Here is a 21,950-nt window from a genome sequence, read left to right on the forward strand (position 1 = left end):
CCTCTTGAAGGACAGAGCAGAGGAGCACCTGCCTTCCTCCACCCCCAAGCTATCTCAACACCTGCTGCACTGCACTCACTCGGCTGCCTGCCCCTAATTTGGTATTTCCACAAAGATGACATATGTATCAGGCAGAGCAGGAAATGTCCTGGGTCGGGAGAGAACAGCTTCCTGACAGGTGTCACCTCCAATCTGCAAAGGCCTGCCTCTGATGTGTTAACTATTCAATTAACCAGCACATCGCGCTGAGTGGGTGCCAGCACCTAATTACCTCTGAGACCTTGCCTGTGAATGGAGTGAAATATGTGCATGCGCGTGTGTGGATGACAGGTCACACATCATGTTACTGTTAAGGGTTCTTCTCACTCTGAACCACCTCGACGTTCACATAGAATATGTGGTTTAGAGTATGTGCATGTGTGCGTGAGAGAGAAAGAGGCAGGATGTTCCTTTCCATCCTCAGTTACTTCTCTCCCTATTTACATCTCTTAGCACCAACCAAACAATGCATAAAAAACGGCTTTTTGCTTTGAGTAAAATATGAGTGCAAACATTAAATGAAAATAAAAACAGTATAATTTAGCCATGTTTGAAAATTACTCCTGCCATGCGGCCTCTTTATCTCACACCATTAAAATAACGAGGTGTCACTGAGCTCTACTTCCATAGCTCCAATGTTGACACCCATCAAGACAAATCTATATTTCATGGCCACTTACAGATGTATAAATAGCCAAATGAGGTACGCTAACCATCTATAAAACTGCACTAAAAGGTTGCCAGAAGATGGCAAGTGTCATGAGCTAGTTGCGCTGGCCATCAATCTGGGGAGAGAGGAGAGAAAAGGGGAGAAGAGTAGATGAGAGGAGTGGGCTGCAATGCGTGGGTAAGAGGCGAGGCACAACGCGGCGCAACAAGCAGGGCAGTAAATCACATCTGCACCGCACGCTCGCCCCACTGACACACAGCCACTTCAACTGACATGGGGCTTGCTCGACAGCCTGATGGATCACCACACTACACTCCATTAAAGGCAAACGGGCACGACAAGCACTGACATAACAAACAATTAGTCACTGCTGTGGGTATGGACTTTACATGCCGAAGGCATGCTTGGTGATGGGCATTCACCTCCTCTCTAGGGCACTGAGGAACATTAGGTCTGGTTCTTTTGTGATATTAAAAAGGATACACACTGTCGTGACAGCTATATCATTTATGATCATCACAAAGCGCCCATTAGGATTTTGTCTCAATACAAACACAGAAAACTGAATTGGCACTGCAGTGAATAATTCTACAATTAAATACACAGGCTTTTCTGTTTTGTTGGGATTACTATCATGTAATATCCTTGACATCAACCTCCCTGTCGACTACTGTGGACCACAGGTATCATCGATACTTGCAATGATATACCACATAAAACAGGTTCAGTGAAACAATCCTGTTTAATATAGGAAATAACTAACACAACGTGACTACATGATGACTACATTAAAAGGTAGAGTATCAAACATTTTTCTTTCTTCTTCTTCTTCTTCTTTTGACCCAGGACTCTCGTGCAGTGAATGCTTGCTGTCATGAACCTGGCTGGGCCTTTATTTGATGTCACCCTTTCTACCTAGTTTTACAATTACACATCTGATTCCCTCAAAACTATCAAACTGGGAAGCTGTTATCACTGATCCACAGAAACTTTACCTTAATTGTTTCAGCTTCACATGCTCACAGACTTTACCTGTCTATCCAAGAGTTTGTTTTTCTTCCTCTCTGTTCTTTGTATTGGTTAGTCAAATAAGTAAACTTAATAACAGGCTATTCAGGGTAGCAATTGTAACTCCTGGGTGTTTGAGAGTTGGGATTCAGTCAGTGGTGGCATGGAGAGATGACCCTCTACCTTCACTGCACCCTCCCCCGCTTCCTCTACCTGGTACAAACGATTTAGTAAATATCATTGATTCTCATTAGAAACATAAGTTCTAAATTGGTGGTGTTCAACCTTTGCTCAGACACCAGCTTTTCACCTTGTTAACTGAAGTGTTTTTTGTTTGGTTTTTTATTTTGTTTTACCAAGTTAATTAACACATTTGATCCCAGTTTTAGAAGTCTTTCTAATCTTCTAACAACTTCTTCTTGCTAGTACTTAAATTAGAATAGCAACAGAATTTAAAGTAAAAGCTGGTTTTACATTATACAGAAAAACACATTTGGCTTTTGACCCAGGAATTGAAAAACCTGTCTTTTTCATACATTTTTAAAAAGTACTGTAATATTTTTTATTCATTTCTATAGTTAACAGCGTAAGGGTACAAGAATTACATTAAATTACAGGCTGGCTTATTGAGAGATAAGACTGACATTTTCTAGCAAGCTCCTCATTACACATAACCACACCAACTCTCTCTGAACACACAGGTACTTCTATACAGAGTAGACCTGAGTTCAAAGATATCAGAAGGACACACACTGGACCTCCTGCACTCCTTGAGTTGAATAAAATTCTTAAACTGTGTGTGTGAGACATGCATGTGTGCATGTGTGTTTTCCATGCTTTGGATTCCTACAGGGCCAACTGGGAGGACTGAACACTTGGGGATTTGTTGTCTGTTTACTGTGCTCATCATGGCCGAGTAGAAAATGAGTGTGAAAGTAAGTGTGTAGGGAGCAGTACCTCCACACTTAAATCACAGATGGAGGTGAGCTCCCCATCAGACCTTTAGCCACCTCCGCTCCTCCACTACTGGTCTCCAGTGGGCACCTACACCAATTATTTATCACACACACATCTCTCCCACAGCGTGACTTTCCACTTTAGTTCATCAGTGCTCTGAGAGGATCCCTCCTCTTTGTCTCTCCATACAGGCTTGGGTCTTTGCACACACAGATACATACATAAATACAGCTTGCCACTTATGAAAGCATCAATTCATCATTTTCACTGACTGAGCTATGTAGTCCAAGGCCTTTAAATAATAACAAATCTCCCTTTTGAATTTCTCTAGCTGCCTCTGAAGTGTTCTCCATTGCTAGGCATGATGGCCTTTGCTCTTTTTACTGACAAGCATTTTTTCCACTATGTTCCTCACTGTATGGCAGCTACGACTGCGATCAATGAGAATCAGCAGAAGCACTTAGTGAGGTTGTCTTCCTGATAAAAGTCTGTAAAAGAAGCAGATCACATACCAGAGTATCTGTTTGTCTATAATGTCCGACACTGTAACCTGACTGAATAAGAAGGTAAGGTGATATAAGAATTAATAATAGCGTGTGTACGAGAGTTGACAACCACGGCGAATATCCGAGTAACCCATTGGTCTCCTGCAAAATGCCAAGTGCCATCTTGCACTCCTGTCTTTACACACAGCTGCTGTTCAGCTCGGTCTGCATTTCACTACACTGACAAATAGTGTACAACAACACCTGACGTTCCCCTCTCCTCCATCCAGCTAATCAGCCCTACTCTCTTTTTTTTTATAGCAACACTCAAACCACCACCTACCAAACCTCACCATCCTCACAACAACCTGTCCATTCAACAGCACAGCTCCTAAAGAGCTGAAAGACCAATTCTTCCAGGCGGAAATTCGACGGACAAAAATAGTGTAAATTCCACCCACACAGGAAGAACATGGCACTGTTTTCATTTAATTTCTCTTGCTCACGCTCTCTGCTCAGAGTGAAACAGGAATGTTAACGGTAAAACTGGGATCGTTGATTGATCATTATGGATACAAATTTACAGCATAGATAGTGGGAGATTTGTGTGATTTTAACAACAAATTGAGAATATGCTTCACTTGGCATGCAGGAAACAAAATAGACTATTCAAAAGGGAAAAGGTCATGTATGTCAGAAATGCTTTGGACTAACACATTTGTAGAAGAGGCTTATGTGTTTCATGTGACGGACAAGTGATGGGCCTCTAAAATGCTCAAACGCTGGCTTTGTGTATTGCCCTTCACCTTGCAGAAACACCACCTGGGCATTCAGGCGCATCACTGGCTCCACTCCGCACTCTAATACTTTGAAAACAAAAGCATACTTGCATACTCTCACTTCCAGGAAACTTTTAGAGATGAAGTGACCTGTGACCTGGGACAATTCCTGTCCTTTTGTAGAGCCTGTGCAGTGCTGTCCTGCTGGGCCAGCTCACTGAGGCAAGTCTGGTGCTTAAAGAGCTGTAAAGCTCCAAGGACTAGGAGAGAGAGGTCACTGTTTAGCCTCTGTATCCCTTGTCTGCTCATTTTTTATTTTTTGCCTCCTGCTGGCTAGACTGCTCCAACAGCAACAGAGCTTGCTATGGGACTGTGTGTGAGTTTGTGTTTTGCTCTGGTATGTGTGTATTTGCTCCAGGGCAGGTGGTGGGATGTAGCACAAGCATTCAGCGACAGACAGATGTGTACCTACCATCTTCCTACAGCTCCACTGGCACTTTAATGACACCAGCTCTAGTGTACATTAGATTATTAGACTCCAGAGTACAATATCCTAGACTGGATAATATTGTTTTTCCTCTGGCTGATGATGCATTACAAAAATAAGGAATGATGTTACAGATGTCTCTCGGGGTAAAAATAATAAATCACACAGACTTGTAATGTGGTTGAGAAATATGTGCCCACAAACACACCCACATCCACGAAACACTTCAGTGATTCATTTACTCTCTTTATTCCAACTGAGCAGCAAGCCGGGAGAGAGGAAATGAGACAGAGAAATGGGGGGAAAAAAGCGATTAGTTTGCATTTAACTTGCAAACATCATTAAGGTCTCTGCACTAATTGTGTTGTTTTAAACGAGTGAAATCTGATAATGACTTCATTAGTGACTCAGTGTAATGATGACTCCCAGGGTTTAGAGAGAAAGAGAAAAAAATACAGAGAGACGAAGAGTGTATATGTGTGCGAGAGAAAGTGTGACGAAACAGAGGAAAGAACAAATGCGCTAAGGCTGTCTGTTGAATCACTGTTTAGACACACACCTAACCACACACAAAAAGAAGAAGAAAATGATACATGCAGAAAAACACACCACCAAGGGCTGAACAGGATAAATAGAATAATAACAGGAGGACAGACATGGCTAAAGAGGTGTGTGTGTGTGTGTCTGTTTCTAAATGTGTGTGTCCCCCCTCTAATGCAGAAGGGAACTGCTTGAGAAGGGGAGAGGTCTAATCCATAATACGGCAGCTCACTGCATGGCTGCATACATTACTGCATACATTACTGCATCAATCAGTGCTAAGCTGCAGTGTAATTTTCTAACTCCCTATTTCTCTCCCTACCCCATCACACAGACAACACCCCATGGCTATTTCTGATGAGATTCAGAGCTGGGGAGAGGGAATGAGGGTGAGGAGGGGGAAGGGTGTTTATGGAGTAACCTACCTTCCCCTTTTCTCTCTCCTCTCCTTCTATCCATCCAGCACCCTGATTAATTTCCAACTAGATTGCTTGGCCAGCAGTATTATTAGCATAAAATTTCCATGGATCAAGCCCGGCTATGAAACCGTTTCATCAAGCTGCTTGTCAAACACAAAATTTCAAATCTCATTTTGTTTCTAATGTCATTTTCATACTGGGGGAGTGATGGGGACAGGAATAAGGGGCTACGATGTGGAGAGAGGGAAGCTGTCTACGAGGTGGTGGGGGGTATCAGAGGATTGTTATTCCAAAGATAAACTGAGTCATCAATCAAAATTAAAAAGACCACTAGGTTTGAAATGAGATTCTGTTACAAGCAGGCACACGTATGCACACATGTGCACGCCTACGTACATGTTCACATGCAGTGGGCCTAACAGCCAAGGTCAGTGCTGGGAGGATGGTGGGGTGGTGTCCCGTGGGCTCGAGCTGAGCACTGGGACAAAACAAAACATGTGAACTCAGCTTAATTTCTCATCTTGTGGTGTTTTGAGTCAGCAGCACTTTCACATGTCTACATCTGTCACCACACGTGGCACTACACCTCCACAAACTCATAAAAATGCCTGTCAATGTGATGCTCTTTGACAGCCACCGCAATAAATAATCCTAACCAATGCTTTGATTACAAAATGTGCAACAATGTCACTGGTGCCTCCCCCAAAGCAGCCCACTGTACAATTAATTATGAAAAATAAGGAAGGGAGAGCGATGGGGGGCTTTATTTTAATAAGGATACAGAATCAATGCAATTTAATCAATGTGAGCTAATTAAAAAAAACTATACTGTGTAACAATCAAGGTGCATAAAGAAGATTACAATAAATGAACTGTGCCAAGAAAAGCGTGCTCTAATTAAATGATACAAATTGTCATTCTGTGGCTGTGCACGGTGTTTGTTGACACCTTGAAGAAGAGAGCGTGACGCACCTGACCACCCTCGTGAGGCCCACTCCTGTCGCAACTTTAACATAATTCATTAGACTGAGGGCACAAATTTTGTCCTGGCCAGATGGCAGACCTCTGGCCATTTTGGTCTCTTGAAGTGAGTTATTTGACTCTGTAAAGCAGCTATAATTGATCATACAATAATGGATCATATGAATATGTGTATGTGAAAGGTTTGCTTGTAGTGATGAAACTATAGATTATTATCACCTGACTGAACAATTCCCCTCAGCTCTACAAAGCGTTTCACTGTCTTTTAACTCATTGTTTTTGTTACGGCACACAAATTCACTCTTTTGGTCACACTCACCGCTCTTATCAGCAATGTTTTTGACTGCAGCTGTTCTGAGAGAAAAAAACTACCTGCTCAGCAGCAAATAGCAGACAAAGTTAGCGACAAGCTGGTAAACACAGTGGAGCATTTAGCAGCCAAAGAGCATTGGGTGGCCGGAAATACAACTTTACATGAATGCTAATGTTGCTCTGTGTCTGCTGGATGTGTAAATAGGGAATTGCTTACTAACAGGTTCACCATATCAACTGAAATATGAATGTAAACAATGCAGGATTTTAAATATTTCACAAATCCACTCTGCAAATCTTTTATGAGGAAGGAAATGCATTTAACATGTTTGTCAGGGCTCAAGGATACACTCAATGTATTTTGGTGAATAACACTGAACGCAAGCATAACTTTGTTTACAAGAAGACTCCACAGGGTCCCTTTAATACAGGTTCATGAACATATGAAGACTTAGTATCCAGGATACTAAGAATCCATTTTAGAAAACGTCTTTTGCAAAAACCTGGCAGTTAACATTTCTACAACCTACAGTCTATCCAGTGGTTTCATTTTGTCAATAAAATACTTACTTACTTAAAAATGGCTCCACGTGCTTTCTGAAATGTAACTCATATGTATGTTCAACAGGTATGGACTCCATGCATCTGTAGGGCAAATAACATTTGCGCTGAAATTCTCACTTCATTTAAAACATTTGTCTGTGTATATTATCTGTTGTTACTATGACTTTTTTATTTCTAGAAAGTTCCAATGAAAAATGTATTTGTGGGATATAATGGCTTTGTGGTATTTTCAGCCTTTTACAGTAAAAGAAGATTGAACATGAGATCCAAGATCTTGGTTAACGCTTTTCATTTGGTAGGACTACTATCCTTCTAATGCCAGGGAATAAGACATAAAGGCAGTTTTGATAATAGCAAATATTCTTTAATTTTATTTATTATTCTATTCTAATGGCTTCTAAATGAGTTTACAGTTTTTAGGAGACATGTCTCACTGAGACGGACATCTCTGTGGCATACTGTATGGTGACTTATGAGCATGTGTGCCCAAAAGTTTCCAGAGTTTACTTATGCATGTGAGACCTGTGAGAGATGTACCTTTCATACTGGAGCTGTTCTCTGCCACTCTAGTTTCTGAACAGTCTTCACTTCCTTACGCAGGATCAGTGCTTCAGTGCACACTCCAGTACTGCCAGCTGCACGTGCAAACACAAAGACACGCAAACAGAAGGTTAAAGGACACAACAGTGTCAAAATCAACGAGTGATAGGTGATCAGGGATTGTTATGGATGTTCGTAGACACACAGATATATTTCTTCTATTCACGTTTAATGCTAATTGGCATTCTATGACCAAGATCTGTTTGTGACACAAGGCTAAAGTCGGCGCCACAAAGACACAAACACACATGCATGCTTGCCCACAAACACACTCTTTTAAAGTTCAGTGAATCGTTATCACTTATCAGGAATAATTGCTGCATGTTTGCGCAAGTGTGAAATTGAACAAAATCCCACTCCATATAATTAAAGAAAACACAGTGAGCACACAACACAGAGAGGCCAGGAGAGCGTGAAGGCACGGATACAACCAAAGGCAACTGTAGCTTATTATGTTCTTTCTCTGTCTGAACCTCTGCCTCCAGTCCAACCTGTGGAGTCCTGTCTGGGAGTTCAGAAAATCTGATTTCCTCACATATCACTGCGTGTTACCTTAGCTTCAGCTGTCTGAACGAACTAAATTGTAAGTTTTGGAAGAAAAAGACACAGAACTAGTTTCATCTCTTCTTTCTCTTTGATGCTCTTTCCACCTTTCAGCTTCCACTCACTTGTCTTGCTTCCTGTCTGTCCTTTTCTGCCAGCTGACCCATCTTCTTGGATTAAAAAATGACGTCCTCTGGTGAGTTTAAGGAAACACCACATAAAGCAATTACTAACAAGCCTGATGTGGCACCCCCTCCTTTCTCTTTGTGTAGGGAGGGGATAGAGTGGGGCCAAGTGCCCTTCAGCAAAAATGAATTTTCCAATTTCAGTTAGTTCTTCCATGAATAAATAAACAAATGAATAATTGAAAGGAGCAACATAAATAAATAACATCACAAACATTTCGCCGGTACTCATAAGTATTCTACAGATAACTCGGGCTGCATGCTAATGATAAAAACAGTACATGTAGCAGGTTGAGATGCATTATTCACCGCTCTGCTCTAACCAAAATTAAATAAATAAAAATCTCTCAAGGAACTCAAAACATCCTCTCAGCATTGAAGTGACAGGCCTGTCCCATTTATAACACACAAGGACACTGTGGAAAACAAATAACTGACCAGTCAGATGCAAGAGGGAATAAATAAACCAGCAAGGAGCTGGCAGCCATTGACAGGATCTCCAAAAATTTCAGCAAGTCGTTAGAAGGAAAAATAAATACTTCCAAGTGCTAGGGAAGTCCTGCAGAAGGCATGGTGACAAGTTGAATTCTCACACTGAATAGTTATTGTACAGGCAAACTGTCATTTTTAGTTATTGACAACAAAGTTTTCCGGGAGACGGCCCAAAGTTTAGACTTTATATCAATGAAGAGACTGACAGTTCAGTTAGAGACACTTAGTATGTCAGAGGATGTAGGATGATGATTTCTAGCATAAATCGTTCTATACTTGGTTGGAAAAAGGCTTTGTTTATGAAGTCGTTCCCCACTGAATCTAAAGAGCAACACAGGGCTCACTGGAGAGTGCAACAAATTCCTGTGTGCAATAAGGAGCAGACACATTTCACTGAAATGTGGGATACACAAAATGCATAGACGCCATAGCCAGGTATGGTAATAAGAACGAGTGGAGGCTAGGGCCATAGAATGAGAAATCAATGAAGGCAGACAGTAGCAGCAGTGTAGTGACGCAGGTTGTAGTATAACCAGTGGCATTATGAATCAAGGTGTTTGATTTTAACTTTGACTGCCTCATTGTCTTCATAAAAGTGATTGGTCAATTATTTAAATGTGATGAGGTAAATGATTATAACGGTCAGCTGATGATGTGCACAACTAGAGATGTTGCTGCAAATAAAAGATAAGGTTCATTAGTGATCTTGAAAAAAAATCTTATTACAAGGCCCATTTAACTGTGGGAGCTCTCAAACACATCTTGTGGCCGTCAAGCACCAGAAAAACCAGGTAAGTGGATCTTCTTGTTAAGCAGATAACGAGGGTTCCTATAGTAGGCATCTCTACAGTTCCTAGCGTATATATAATATATATAATATGGTCGTAATATATAATATTACGACAATGCAAAGGTAAGTTTACTCTGCATGTGTGTATAGAAAATGACAAGTTAATAAATATACTCAAGATAGTAGACAAGAGTGTGAGAATAATATTGTCAAGGAAAATGTGTGAGTCCAACAACAATAAATATGCTCAGTAAACTAAGTTCAAATCCAGACAGATCTCCATTCCACGACTCACCACCATAATAAATAAAGGCCTCATTCTATCACAGCTAATGTCCTATTCTACAGAAACAGTGGTAGAGGTGGGGATTATGTGGAGGCAATATTGAATGAGGATTTATACAATGATTACTAATCTCATTGTATTAGAATAAAGAACAGCACATCAGCAAACATGGGGGGAAGTTGCCCTTTGTCCTCTGCGTGGCTCGTTTTCCACAAAGCTCATTAAGGGATACTGTTAACATGCTTCCTAAGCACAAAATGTTAATTAAAAACACAAGGCTAATATGCATTTTTACGCCACGCTTTTGAACGCCATGGAGGAAAAAAAAAAATCTCATTTCCTCTGTGGTTCTGCTGATTGCAGTCTGATGCGGTGCTGAAGTTAATTAGAGCCCTGTGATCTGATGTGATGAGGGGGTGACCGCACGCCACGCTGCCACCAGCTCCCCTCCCTCCCCTCCATGACTGCAATCACCCCAAGCCTACTCATCATTACTGCCATAGACTGGGCCATTTCATCCAGATTGAAGGTCCCACCCTACTTTTATCTCCTTTTATCTCCTTTTACGTCTTTCCCTCTCACAATATTCATCTCTGTCTCTTGCCATGTCCTGCAGTTCTGGGCCACCAGGTTGAGGCTTCTCTTCATCTGCAGACTCAAGATCCAGAAGGCTACACATCTTCTCTACTTCAGCCAATGCAAGCTGTGCTTTTCTTTTACTCCTTTATTTACTCCTGTGCCTTCAGTTTGTATAGAGATGTTTGGAGTATATGGTGCAGGTTTTACAAGGCACAAGCAGGTCTCTCTCTTCACCCCAAATTCTGCTACGGACTAATATGGTCTGTGTTGCCCTTTCAAGTCACGGTGCGCTCCCTCAACATTAAAACAACACGTCTGTAACAGCTCTGATAAGTTTTCACTAAAAGACACTCAAAGAGGGGGGACCGTTTTTATGAAGTGACAAACTCATACAGTGACAGGATCACCCCATAAAAGTCCATGCGAATGAAATGAACGAGTGTTCACTGGGTGTGAAAATATACTGCAGCACGCACCTCTGCAGACCCTTCTATTAATCAACCTGTCTGCACTTTGTTTTGAGAGTAATCTCGTCCAACCACCAGAGAAGCACTCAGCAGTAAGTGGCGCTTGGCTGTGCTTTGAAGGCCGTGGTTTATTGCCATCCCAAAGCACAGCAAGACTGCGCTGTAAAAACACATCATCTCAGTGCTCAACACTTGCCTCCGGTTACACACCTCACACATGGCGATCTAGGCCTGAAGACCTCCTTAACCAGTGCTGGCCTATGCTTAGCTATCAGAGTTAGACACAGTATAGGCCTCTGTTCAAGTCCTTTGTCCATGCAAATAGGCACTCCTCATCCTTAGCCTGTCCCTTTCTAATGCTAATGCGTCATGAAAAGAGAATAAATTCACTTTTCATGCCCCTTTGTACCTGCATCCCCAGTTAGTTAGTTAGCTATTTTATTGACTCAAAAAGATAAATAATTTGGGTCCAAAAAATATCATATAAACAGTACACTCTAAACTAAAAAATATGAAAATTTTACATAAAAATGTACAAACAGCAGCAAAACAGGTAAACCTCAAAAGTTTGAAATTTTTGGATTTGGAACTCTATGGATGTGAAAGGATCACCTACTGAGGCGAATTTAAGAGGGTTGCTTAGAGAAGCTGTATTATGGAAAGGTCACCTTATAGCCCATACCACTCCAAAAGAGTGACGTCTTATTAAACAGATTTATTTTTAACGGACTTCTTTGAGCGTATCAAGGTGACAGAAGTCTCTGTGTGCCATGTGTGTTTCTGAATGCGTTGCTGTTAGTGAGGGTCAGACCTTGTCTTTCAGCTGGCACCCCTCAAATCTCTTTATTTCTTATTTCTGGGCCAAACACACAATGACACAAATGCAAACTTTCATTTAAATTAATATAATTTTTTTATCATTGAGGCAGAATGTGGTTCATGACTGTGACACACACCGTTCCTTTTCAGCAATTAATTTGTTGCAATTTCACTTCAAGTTAACCTGACTTGAATCTTTTTTCTTGTTTTTATGGCATGGCCAGGTACACCGACCCCCTCCTAGGTATTATCTCCTCTTGACTACGGTGAGAGGAAATCTAAAACTTTAACAAAACAAAGTGCCTCCTCTCGTTACTTGACCTCCTCAAGAATACCTCCTTTAATATTTCACTATTAGGACAGAGAGTGCAAGTGAAATTTTAAGTAGAAGTAAATAAAGTGCTGAAATATTGAAGTGGAGGGTGGCCGTCAGCTGGGCAATGGTGGAGGATGGAGTGTTGAGATGAGGCTCATAATTTTTTCATCTCATGTATCTGTAGCCTCCATGAGCCTAATGGATATTAGGTAAAGCAGTCTTTACTGACTCATAAGAATCCACTATGTTAAGAAGTGTAGGCTGAGCAGACTGTAGGCATGAATGAGCATCAACACTTAACACCATATAATATTGAACTGCCACTGCAAGTGAAATCAAAGAGTGAAATGCATGTGCGGATGTGTTGTGGAGGCAGAGTTAGGCCGGTCTGAGGAAGCGATTGCTCTTTAAATTGGTGACTTCCTTTCTTTAATCATAGAAAAAATACACTATTTTGGACTTATGTCTAAACACTATAAGGGATGTATGAATGTAACATTGAATCCTTCAAGGACGCAAAGATTGAATGTTTTCTGCTGCACCACAGATGAATAGAGCTTCTGACCCACGTCTTAAAGACAGCATATGTGGCATAGCTGCAGCTCCTCTTAAGGCAGGGACTTTTTTTCTCTCTTAAGAGAGCAGGTCAAGGGTCAAGGCATGAAGGCCCACAGCACTCCCTGCCTTTTCTAGCTTTCCTCTTTGAGATCAATCAAAAGAAAGGGTGAACTGAAGTCAAAAGGTACACACAAGCACTTATATGTAGTGGCAAACCCTTAAGACTTTACTGAGGAAAAGAGTCATGTGGATGTATGTGTATTCATATGTGCGTATGTGTATGGAGGTGGGGGAGCGCTTCAGTCAATAGGAAGGCCACTGACCTTTCTTTGCAGTTCTTGCCTCTTATCCTGCAGCAACGTGTTTGGCCTGTCTATCTCCACCTGTAGCTCAGAAATCTGTTCTTCTTCCTGCCTCTTCGCCTCCTGCTCAACGCACAGAGAAAGAGGGAGCAGAGGTGAGGCATTCAGAGGATTGTAGCTGTCTGTTTTTAAAGGTGTCGGCACACTTTACTTTTGCATAATACATATCACACCTCAGAGATGATCCATTAGCAGGTTACAGCAAGAGAGCTGAGCAATAAGCAGACAAGATACAGCTGCAGCAGACACACAAAGACAAACACGCAAATACACGTACACACAATATCTTCCACTTTTACTGCCATATGAGAGGTTGGGATTGTCCCTGTGGGGCAGAATCATGTGTGGCTGCATTTAAAACCACTTTTAAAACCACTGACTTCTGGACTCTCCAACCCTTCACTGCCTCCAGAGAAAGCGCACAAGACAAAGTGTGTGAGAGAAAGTAAAAGAGAGAAATAGAGCGGGAGATGAACATAGAGAAAGAGGCAGACAGAAAAAGAGAAAAAGCAAGCCACCACACCCCCCTGCACTTCCAGACACTGATTTATAATTTTAATATCTCTAATTTCCACAGCAGCGCCCATTTTCCAAATGTCATTTTCCAATTTATGTCAAACCGTGTGACCATTTTTCTTAATACAGCTTATGACAAGCTCGGTGGCAAGGCGGATATGCAATTCAGATTGAGTGTTTTACAGGCACAGCAGCAGACACACTAGGGTGTTTGTGTGTTTATCTTTATCAGTGTCTGCTCAGTATTTTGTAGGGGAAAGACTGGGAGCGTTATACACCAGGGAAAAATTGGATTCGCTGCAAAATATGTGCCTTCAGGGAACAAAACCATAATTCTGTCATAAATCTAATAATTACAGTTATCATAATAAGAATTATGATGGTGGCAATGATAATATATTAAAATATGCATTACCATTAAGAGCTTGAAATGGAATGTGGGCTGGCTTTATGACCATTACATGAATATTGATGTTAATTAAAACAGAACCTCCCTTTTTATGTAACAATCTATCTCCTTGTAATGGTGAGAGTTGGACACAGTGGTGAGCCAGATGGAGCAGAAGTCATTACTGGTTGGTTTACCCAATGTGGGGCACTGTGGAACTCCTCTTGGGTGTGCTAGGGGCCTTGCTGGTTGGCTCTTCCCATGACAAACTTCATGATTGTAGACACACAGTATTTTTAGTATTTTAGGTTAAAGAAGCATGTGATAAGAGCTGGCTGAGCTTTCAAAAAGACAGGGAAAAGGTATTTAGTGTTTCTGTCACCATCTCCTTGTGCCTGGTAAACATAAGACAACCTTTATGTAGGAAGGTACAATTTCTGCATTGTTCCCAATAATACCATCAGATTTTATTTAAAAAAGGATCATACTAATGATTTTCCATGTTTTATCACATTAACTTTAAACAACTACTACTGACCTTTATCCATCCATAGCATTTTTAAATTGATTTCCTTCTGTATGCACCAGGCACCCATTGATTCTAGTCCATGCAACTATGGTTACAAAAATCAATTTTCAAACACGTTAAACTTGCTTGAGATTGGTCATCTATTACAGTCAAACATCACTGTATTGTGTGTCAAATGAATGGGTTTTGTAAAACATTTATCATGTACTGCAACTGCAAACAGGTATTGCTGTCAAAGCTTCCTTGCTGGGCTCGTGGAAAAACTTGACAAGAGCGTTAGTTGCTGAGCAGCAACGTTTTCAAGGCTAAATTGTAAAAATGGAAATGATCCCTTTTTAATATAATATTTTTTTATTATAAGGCAATAATGATGGAAGAAATACAAAGAACATCTTTAACAACGTTAGGTTGACCCAAAAGAAATAAAATGTCAGCAGTGAGGATAAGTGTACATGACTTTACAATAATAAGATAAAAGATACAAAACCACCTGTATGTGTACATTCACTGAAATGATGGCCTGTTGTGCCTGAGAGTGAGAGATATCCCCAGTCCTGACTGCCCATGATCCTGAACTATAAAAGTACCTTTCTGGCTACAAACATGTTTTAAAAACCATTAATGATTACTGGAATCTAAGTGACTGAGCAAGGACTGTCTATGGCACAGTTGTATTAAGACCTACTTAGGGTAATCTAAACAGTCTCACCTCTTTCCCTCCTCTCCCTGGAGGGAGGTTGACTCTCTGTGAGTGGCAGCCTGCCAGCCCATGTTCCCTACTATTGAAAAAAGGGTAAAAATAACAGGAACAAGTTGTCGGAAATTAAATTTCAATTCATCCAGTCCCTTTATACACTGGTGCGAGAGCCTGTCGTTGAGAGGGAGGGATCAATAGTGTTTAGACAGCAGGGCAGATTTTCTAAGCGCCGGATCAATAGGAAGGAGAGAGGAAAAAATACCCTGGCTTTTCTTTGGCTGTTGTAGTAAATACGAACAAATCAGTGGCCTTAGGCTAAATGGATTGACCAGCTGTTTCCGAGTTCTGTGTTGTAAATAAAGATCCATTCTGAGGTGTGTAACTGAGGCCCAAAGGCGAGAGTGCCACGGTTTCAGGTTGGCCCTGCATGGGCTGTGCTGGACCACACAAGTGTCCTGATGAGAGGGTGAATGAAGCAAAGGAACAGAGGAGGGACAGAGGGCAGCAGCGTTTCCTAAACTTTTTTTATTTGACGTAATCCCACATCTTTATCAGATGAGCTCAAGTACCCCTTCATCAACACTTTGTCTCCAAATGTGTTCATTTGAATAGATTTAAAACTTGTTGTTATTTAACTCTGTTAATTATATAAAATAGGATACAGTATTTATTTCATATAAGACAGTGTCGATATTCTTTTTTCTGTTTCTTAGTAAGTTTGTTCAACATCCAGCTTCTGCCTCTCCGAATGGTAGTAGCATTAAGACTTGTTTGTTCGCTTGCTAACTAGATTTCATGTAACTCTTAATCACATTTCATAGTGTTCAGGTTGGTGGGATGTTGGTCCTGTGCGTTCTGCTTATTGTAACTGCCAGTTTATTGGTTGTTGAGACAGTATATACTAAAGATCGAGAACATAAATTGATAGAAAATATAGCTGAATAATAGCTGAATAAAATAAGTCATTACATGAAGGATAAGACTGGTTGATGTAGGCAGCTGTGGCAGGTTAAATATCTCCACCAATATACTGGGCTAATCAGAGGGTAAGATCCTGACAGGATGACTGATGACCTGCTTGCTTTGCCTCACCTCTGGACTTATTAAAGAAAAACACCACAGGCCATGCTTTCACAAAACTCATTGGTCAACCATGGTGGAGAATGTGATGGGTGAAATTCATCACCAAAACCTCTTCAGCCCAAACAAAACACACATTGGAGCACCAAAGGACACAAGAACCTCTGGTCATTACTGATTGCCTCCAAACTCAGGGAGAAGACACTTTAAAGGACAAATGTGTGTGGAAAAGGATGGTTGTTGACTTTCGCTGCGGGGTAGACAAAGAAAAAAAATAGAAGAGAAAGAAAAATCTTAGGCTTTGCTGTGCTTGGAAACACTGTCTGGAGCCAAGAAAAATGATGTATGTGGTTCAAGTCCCATTCGTCTCAGACCTGGTTCCTGCTAGGAAGAGTCACAGTTGAAACTTATAGAAGAAGTACCTCCCTCTACATGTGGCCCACCTAAACATACAGCACTATCTGCTTTCTCTTTGAATTAGGCCAATAAAACTGCAGTTTGGTGGTATTACTGCAGCAACTGCACAAACCGATCTCGCTGATAAGCCTACTGTACAATTGCAGTCACATACCAGACACAGAATCTTCACAAGAATACATAAACAGAGCAGCTAGACATGTTGTATGACTCATTTGAGAGCAATTCCACAATGTAATTGAGGCTTTATGTGTGTATGTGTGTGTTTGTAAGTGCCACCTCACTCTGATTAAAGTGACCTAAGATGTGCACTTACCGGATCTCAGGCTGAGCAGCAGAGGTTACAGCACAACTCATAGGCTTCCTGAACACATTACCTTAATGATGCCATTCCTCACGCCTCCATTTCAACACATTTAGAGATGGAGCAGTTACAACATCTATTAAGACATTCAAATGTCTCCCCCAGCTATTTACCCACTGCTCTAGCACAAAAGGGTAGCCTGAATTAAGTGTGACAGCACTGACTCGTTCCCCTTTCGAAACAGACAAAATACATAGACAAAGTCATCATGCAGGAGCGGTCATTAAAAATTTAGATTACAGCTTCCTTGCTTTCTCGCAAAACTCTTGTCTTTCTTGGCTTGTTAATAGGATTGTTTTTCTTTTAATATTAAAGTGTTGATTATGACAGATTGTGAGGCTGACTCTGACGGCTGCTTGTTTCTCCTGTTCCTGGCATCTGATCAAACCTCATTTACTCGACTGGGGGATTGAATGAAAAGTCTGATCATTAACCCTTGTGTCTGCCTCTGGAGGAGGGGTGACTCTTTACCTCCTACACATTTTATATTTTGGCGCACCTCAGTTTAAGCTGCTGTTTTCTGAGGAGTGAACGTTGACGTAGTCAGCCTTCAATTCAAGCCTTCAAACTTAGAGAAAGATGCAAAAACAAAAAAAAGACAACACCAGAGGTAACTGCAGTGTCCTTGTAAGCTGTTTATTTTCACTGGCAGTTGCCAAAGACCAAATGTTAAAAAGTCTAATTGGATTGTCAGCTTTTCTTCTTATAATCTTGTTCTTTGCCAGATTACTGTCCGATGAGCTGCACATCTCAGTGAGTGGCCCTTAGGTGGCAAACCATCTGTTCCATATTCTGGCCTGTATACACAGTTTCCCCCCTGCTTTGAGATATTTGGGGTATTCTTGGGAGGAGACAAGGGCTATTGAGAGTGTTTATGTTTCTGGCTTGTACAGAGGCTTCTAATGTGTAACACAGTGCACTTCAGTATTCAGATGCCTGGGGCTATTCTCTAAGTGGTCTTTACTTTGAAAACACAGGTGCCCTCCAGGGGTTGATGAGTGGTGGTTGTGTGCATGTGTGTGCATGTATGAGGAGGCAGTAAGCTGGGAGGGCAGATAAAGGAGCAGCACTGTTCTGAGGCCCATGCAATGCTCTGAATAATATATCCATACATCATGAGTCCATGTCAGACTTTGATTCAGTGTGGTGGTCTTGCCGAAACCACTGTGGTATTATCTTTAATAATGCAAGCTGGGATTAGGCGCTTACTCTCTTCTGATAAATATGGGCAAATCAATTAATTCCACTGACCCCCCCCCCCACAGCACATATATAAATCCAACATTGTGCTTTGCTTTCTTGTTTTTCCTCTCTAAAGCAGGACTGAATAGTTTAGTTTTTATGTCCTTATTCTAAACAAAAACTCTACAGTGTAAGGAAGATTTGTTATTGTTACAGAGCACTGTAAAATAACTTAGATGCTGATATTTGAAAATGTAATGAGGTTTGGAGGACGCTCATAAATTAGAAAAATAAAGTTGCATATCCCTCGCTGCTGGTGCATAAGAAAAGAAACATTTGTGATAAAATTAATAGGAGAGGTTTGACATATCTCTCACAATAATTACCACTCAGGGAACCATGATGGAGCTAGAAAATGCATTCTATGGCATACTGTAATATAAACATGCAGGCGTCATGTAAATACAGCATGACTGCACACATTTTTTCACAGTGGCCTAGTAGAAAACCAGTTTAAATGAGGATAATGAAAGAAAATGTAAGTTTGTTATGCATTTTATAAGTTTATGGTGTCAGTGAGTGCAGTACTGAGGGAAAGGCCTCACAGCCACTGTAAAGGCTTAGCAGATCTCAGCTGATCCTGATGCCAGTGACCTTGATAATGAGGAGTAGTTGGCACACCAGTCATTAAGGCCTACATATCTCCACCTTCAGCAACCATCTTTTATTTCCATAACGCCTTTTATCAATTTCTCTCTGTGCTGCTATACAGTAAAACACCGGCCCGAGGGCCATTAATGACGACAGGAGTATAGAAAATGTCATTACATAGCTTGTCTTATCAATACTTCTAAAAACAGAACATCAATGGAAATAGAGGCAGAGCAGATATAATATGTTTCTGGTAGTGTCACAATCTTGTAGGTCTAATTAAGCTGAGTTCAACAGAAAGACTGCATGAGAGGAGAGAGGAGAGGAGAGGGTGACCCAATTAAAACCAAATCGAAACTCAGACACACTCTACAGCATGGCGCATGCACACAATGAGCAGGAACCTGTGAAAACAAGGAGAACAAGCTTTATTAGTCTCTAAAAAGCCCTGTTGCTGCATTATATTCTAGCCTAATGAAAGCTTAGTTTTTTCCCCATTTCCCTACACTTGCCTGTCACTGTTCGGTTCATAAATATTGTCTTATTATGATCATCATGACAATATGCAGAAAATTTCAGAGCCAATTACCAGAATGACAGTTGAAATGGGAGCGTGCTGAGAAGAAATGAAGGGTTGCCATGGTGATATAGCCAATGAGTCAGACTGTATGTGTGTGGTCATGTGACCAATATCTGGTTAAACTGCTGCTATGCTCAGGCCCCACACACCAAAGGACACTTAACCTCAATCGCTGGCAGCAATCGCAGGCCCATCCAGCTGAATTTATTTGCTATTTCTGTCTGCAGGTCAGGCTGGCTGTGTGTCTGGTGCAGATACAGCCAAAGGCCCAGGACATTCTCAACTCCACACTGCCTAATGACAGCCCTGGAGAACTGAGCACAGTGGTAAGGGAGACCCGCATAGAATACTTAAAAAATCTGCATTCAAAGGAGGCTTCTGACAATGATGGTGTGGACACCGCGTGGGACAATATAGAGTCAGATACAGCAAAAATACTACTGAAAATGACACAAAAAAGATGTATATGTAATGTAAAAGCTAAACAGCAAATAAGCAGAACAACTGTTCAATATGATGGAGGTACAGTAGGGTGCTGTTATCAGTGTATTTTGACAGTGACAGCTCTAAAAATATGCACATTTTCTGATCTGTGTGCTGTTAACAGAGCACCTCTGTACCTATATGTGCTGTGTGAACTGTGTCCCGCTCTGTGATCCCCCTTATTAAGAATACAATACCTTATGCACAGACAAGGATTAATATTTGAGAATGTGTAAAATGGAATTGGAAATGAAATGACTTGGATCAAAAGTTAATTAAGAAACACCTTGCACAAATATATCTTTTTAGATTGTGCACATTCGTACGACAGCAAGAAGGGTTCAAACCAGTCTAACTGAGCCAGCCAACGGCAGACTTATACAAATCTACTCTGAAGCTAGAGATGAGCAAGAAAGTGGTCTTTCAGTCTTTGTATTTGTCTCAATCAGAAGACAAAGTCTACTTGAGGATGTACTTAATGTTATTTTTTCACTTCATATAAAGGAAAAAAGTGAAGCTCAGTGGCAGCATGGTAGGGCTACAAAAACCACTCCCCATTATCATATTTAGAGCTTGTGAATATGTTTATCTTCTATTATAAATGATTAAAAGTCATTCAAAAGTGAAATGCAACATACAGCAATGCAGATGCGCCACTGATAATGATGCTGAAGCGTGTGGACGAAAATTATACAAATAAATAAATAAGCTCAAACAAACGGGAAAAATCATCCCACCAGAGCAATTATGGATCTAATCAGAGGTTTCTGCGTGAAGGTACAGCTCTCCTATCTCGCTCCCATTTGCATCATAACACAGTGTGCAATATTAATTTCCGAGTTTACTGCTTATTGGAAGTGCAAAGTATGAAAAGCCATTAAGGCCCCAAATAGGAAAGCAATTTGCTGTCACATGGATTCGGCTCTATTAAAAAGAAAAATCTTGTTAACCATTTGGAATTAGAGTCATTTGGCAAAAGGCATTCTGCCGCACTCCAGTAAAATAAGTAATTATGCTTCTCTTCCTTCTATCCCTCTCTTTCTTTCATTTGTACAAGCGAAGTGGGGAGTGGTGGATGGGGAGAGCGACTGGATGCAAAGGTAATTAAAGTTGTTGGCTATCTGTTTGGTTAATGTAGGGATCAGGCCAGCTGAGAGCCTTGGAGGCGAAAGCAAGATGAGAAACACATCCATTTTTCTGTCTCTGTCTACCAGCCCCCAGGCTAACTCTCATCTGGTCCATATATCACCTATTCCAGTCCCGCAATCCACAAACTAAACAGGGAACCATCCATATAGAAAAACTTGAACTGACTATTCCTCTGAGCTTATCTCAGTTTCATTTAGGTTCCAACTGAGTAAAATCTCATTAGCAGTTCTCCGTTGTGAGTAGCCTACTGTTTAAATTAAACCATCTCTGCAGGCCCTGATGTTTTAGCAGATTACATACCAAGTAGTTTAAATGATGTGTGTTGCATACACTCACCTTAACTTTTTGTTGTTTACCAGTTAAGAAAAACAGGTATACCTTAAATGTGATCCCATAACAAAATAGTGGACACACATTCTACCTTATAGTATATATCAGACAAACACACAATAACAGCTCCAAACCTGTCTCTATCCCATTCTTATACCAAACAGACTCATTTGGAGTGAACTCTTAACCTGAACGTTTAGTTTAGCAGTATTTTCTGGACAGTGTCATGACCTTTTAATCATCATTATCCAGCTCAATGGGCATCCTATCTGACGTAGTCTTGGCTCCCCTCGTTCCTGCATTGGAATGAAAGCCAGAAAAAAGGCGATTTATGGGGTGGCATGTA

General features: G+C 41.0%; 1 long non-coding RNA gene across 6 annotated transcripts in view; it reads right to left on the reverse strand.

Moving 5' to 3' along the window:
* Nucleotides 1-21,950, reverse strand: part of LOC127351943 (uncharacterized) — a 51,552-nt gene that overhangs the window by 16,145 nt on the left and 13,457 nt on the right. For all 6 annotated transcript variants that reach the window (XR_007881002.1, XR_007881000.1, XR_007880997.1 and 3 more), the window contains one exon: nucleotides 13,200-13,301. This is a non-coding gene — a long non-coding RNA (uncharacterized LOC127351943). The remainder of the gene's footprint in view (nucleotides 1-13,199; nucleotides 13,302-21,950) is intronic.

This window comes from Dicentrarchus labrax, unplaced genomic scaffold, assembly GCF_905237075.1.
Source record: "Dicentrarchus labrax unplaced genomic scaffold, dlabrax2021, whole genome shotgun sequence".
NCBI classification, from domain to species: domain Eukaryota; kingdom Metazoa; phylum Chordata; class Actinopteri; family Moronidae; genus Dicentrarchus; species Dicentrarchus labrax.